Source organism: Lygodium microphyllum, unplaced genomic scaffold (assembly GCF_053477565.2).
Source record: "Lygodium microphyllum isolate KBCC unplaced genomic scaffold, Lygodium_microphyllum_v1.1.10 scaffold_65, whole genome shotgun sequence".
In the NCBI taxonomy this organism is placed as follows: domain Eukaryota; kingdom Viridiplantae; phylum Streptophyta; class Polypodiopsida; order Schizaeales; family Lygodiaceae; genus Lygodium; species Lygodium microphyllum.
Window position 1 is genome coordinate 549,647 of NW_028229548.1, and position 4,429 is coordinate 554,075.

The window sequence follows — 4,429 nt, forward strand, 5'->3', positions numbered from 1 at the left end:
GATTCTCAAATTCAAAAATGAGGAATAACAATACATAAGTAATCCTTGTGTATCTTAACTATTTATGCATAATGATAACTTATATGATAGCATTGATATGTACATGAGAGGTTCATAACTTATATGATAGCATTGATATGCACATGATAACTTATATGATAGCATTGATATGTACATGAGGGCTTCATAAGGGGTTATTTAAATCATAAGAAGTTGAGAAGCCCTATATACCAATACATGTACTATAGCTCCTCTCTTTTTCTTTGCATGCTTTCGTAAATACCCATAAGCTTTCCTTTTAATCCTTTTGAATTCAGCTTTAGACCACTCAGCTTTCTTTGTCATGAGGTTGAGATATTTGGCCTATTTTCAACCAATCATCCTCATACAACTCCTCCAAAAATTGTGTTCTCACTGAAGCATAACACTGATGATGCTTTCTCTCTAAAGCATAACATTAATAAAATCTCTTCTTCATGGCTGTAAATTCTTTTCTTACTGTTGAAATCCCTATTACAATAGTTGTAGCTGTAGTAACAACAATTGCATACTCATTCCCTGCTGTCATAAAGCCGTTTTCAGCACGTATCACATCGTCCTCTTCATCTTCCATCAACTCCTCTTCATCTTCAAACCTTGCTCGTCAAAGCATGTCAGCCCCACACGGTTTTCTCTACCTGCAATATGCTAAAAATCAGGGTTAAGTGACTTTATATATGTGCAATCCACCGTAATATGGCAATATCAAGAGTTGAGTAATTTACTATCATGCCCAATAGAGGTAGACAATCAGTCTCTACCACTACATGAGCTCCCATAAAATACTCCTCCCTATCACACTTAAGGGGTGTCACTACACCCCAAAGCTCTCTTTTGACTTGAGAATACCAACATTGCCATTCATTTAGGACCTTTGCTCCAAACCAAATGGCATACCTATTCCCATCAGCATCATCCTGATCCGTTGCCCAACCAATGCCAATTGGGCTTGTATCCACTATGAGAATAATAAGCTTCCCATTCTCATAAATTGCTCTCTTTAGTGTTAGGACTGAAATCAATAAGATTTTTAACTTCTAAACTACCTCCATATGTTGTTTACCCCACTAAAATTTTTTCCCTTTTCTCAAGAGATGATATAAACTTTAAGCCACATGAGCAAAATGTGGAATCCATATAAGTTGACAAGTGACAAGCTCTCATAGTGGAATAGTAAGAGGGTCACAAAAGTAGCTTCTTTTGCCTTGTTCAATCATGGTATAATGTCAATGTCCACATGTGTTGATTCTGAGTATGGCCATACTCTTTTCTGTTGTGGTAGTGCCTGATCACAATGTGCACTAGGGTAGTGCATGTAGGTGAGGCTTAGTGCACATCAATGCACTAGGGTCAAGAGTTAGTGCACATGGGTAATGAATATCTTAACTCCTTCTAAGAGGGTGCAACAATTTAAAAATATAGAATGAGATAAGAAGTGGAAAATCATCTATCCAATGCATGCAACATTTTGGACAATAAATTTATTTGAAATTATTTTTATGAAAGAGAGCCAGACTCACTCCTGTGAAAACTATAAAACCAAAAATATTCTCACCTTGGATACATTTGAACATGTCTCCCGTATCCTGCTTATGGCATCAGTCTTTATTGGCAAGGGCTTTTTCCAATATGGTCCATACATGTGCCCAACAACTAATACTTCCTCCACTCCAAAAACCAACTTTTCTCCTGACAGAGTCAAATGCACTTCTTCAAGATGGCTCAAAATCCTGTCACAACCAGCAATATGATCACCTAAAAATCTTCTACATCCATGCTCATTCAACTCTTCATTCTTCTCATAGATATCACATGCTTTGATCAGCACATCATCAAGAAAGGGTAAGGTCAACTGAGGAATATACTCCCTCAAAACTCTATGCATAGCATTCATCATATGTGCCACTGAATTGGTTGCTCCCTGTGGAAGCGTACACATCCTAACCAATCCAAGCAGTGTCTTCATGGTAGTGATAACTCAGATTTCCAATGCAAACTGGAACTGATCATATCCTGAATATAAATCACCCATAGAGTAAATTGCCTTGCCTGCAAATGCTTATGAAAATTCATCCACTATGGGGCCTGATCCAACATTCCTTATGGTGACTTTATTAACTGGTTGTAAATCTTGTATAAACCTCAAAGCACCATTCTTCTTTGGAATAGTAAACCACCGATTCAAATATGGATCTGAAGAGGGCTCCAAAATCTGCATCCTAATCTTCTCGTTCAAAAGCTCCAGCAGCTTAGGAAAATATGCTCTAGTCACTAGAATATGCTTTAAATTCCATGGCACATGAGGTACTGTAAAGATAGCCATAAGTGCGATTATGGTCGGATCAACACATCCAATTTCATTTGGCTAAAATGCAAAGGCTTTCCCATGCCTTGCCAACATTTGCAAGAAAGAAGCTCTTTCTGCAAGCAAAAGAAAGCTTGTAAAACCATTTTTCAGCTCTTGTAAAGTTTCAGCTGTAAATTTATGTCCTACTCCATGTGGATCCTGTAGACTAGGCTATTGAGTCACTTTTTTAGCCAACCCATCACTTTCAAGTGGTAAAGGCAAAGCCACATGCTTAACCTTCTTTGCAACTATTTTGTGCTTTGCATCCACCCTTGCTTCAACCCTGTTTTGCAGCCCATAACATTCATGCTCAGCAAACTCTTGAATGACTTCATACATCTCTAAAGTGTCATTGACATAAATAACCTCTTTTTCTACCCTGTTTTGAGCACTAATTGCTACAGAAATTTCAACCACTATATCAACATCAACCAACCCTAAAAGTAGCCCTAAAAGGCCTTCATTTGCATCCATCAAACCATGTGTCTTTAGCTCTTTTTCAGCCCATTCTACATATTTCTTTTTAGCCTTGCACATGGCTGAAATATTCTTAAAACTACCAAGACTACATGCTGTCCATTCCTACAATCCAAACACAAACACAATTTTCCCCTTTCTTGGAGTCATAATTATCTTCCTAAAGGCACTGCCATAGCCTCCACTTACATCAATGTTGTCTAAAAACCCTTAAACTCTAGTGCATTAGGTCCCAATTGTGGGGATGGTTCACACAAATAGTAAGAAACTGTCCTGCCTTTGTATTATCTTTACTCCGAAACCCGAGCATATGAAGAACCATCATCCAAGGCTTTTGTTTCCATCCTTAATTCCGAAATATAGGGCTATGCCAAAATCACCAGATAACTACATGAATTGTGCACAAAAAAATGATATTCATCCCTAACATTTCCAATAGTCACGAGTACATTCGAACAAGCCACATAAAGATCCCATGATGAATTGTTTACTACCCGCATGTGCCATCCCAGATCTACATCAATTGGCAAATGTCCATTCTCATATAGGCTGTGTGCCATAACATTGATTTTGGTACCATGATCCAAGAGAGCTATGCAAGGCATCTCTCTTTCTCTCACTTTAACAATTGTCTCTATTGTAGCACGAGCCTAATGCGTTCATGAATAATGGCTGCTTGAAATAAAATGAGCATCTTCTTCTTCATGTACTTGTTGATGGACATCCCCATTATACATAGCCTTCTCTCTATGCTTACTGCTTCCCATAAGACCAATTTTAGCCATGCCTTTGTCAGCCTGCATCAATGCTTGCAAAACTTCAACATCGAATTATCTTTTTTGTTTTAATATATCAAATGATTGCATCATGAAATTCATGCTTTGCAATTCCAAGAACTTTGCTAGGTGTGAATTCCACTCTACTTGCCAAGTATGCGATCTTCCAGGACATTTTTAAGGTTTGTGGCAATCTCAAGATCCGATTGTAACCTGTAACCGAGATGCTTGCCCCTTTTCTTCCCTTCTTGTTTCTTCTCTTGAGATGCATCCTCCATAACATGCTCAGGTATGGCTTTTTCAACCTCTTTTTGTTGCTCTATTTTACTTTGTGTTATGCCTTTAAATGGGCCTAAAGAGGAAGAACCAGCAGTGTCCTTATCTCTTCTTCTCTTTTCTTCCACAAGAGCTTCTTGATTATAAACCTCAGCTAAATAAGCACACTAGGCTGAAAATGAATCCACTGGTGCATTCCATCCTATTCTCCCTCACATACTCTAACTTGCATCAGCCAATTCAAACTTTGTTTTTTTACCTTTTTCCATGCAATCTAATGCCTACATCCAAACACAAGATTTTTCTTCAACCATGTCTCATTTATGAGCTTCTTCAGTCCTTTCAATTCTCAACCCATATGAGGCTGCATCTATGGCAACAAATGATGTCTTTTTTGCTGCCATCTCTTTCAACCTTTTCTGCATGCCACCATTTCCAAAATTTAGCTCTATTGGAAGACTAGTTTCTATTGCATGTATTTTTCCATCTTTCCAAAAGACTAACCTTTTCGCTT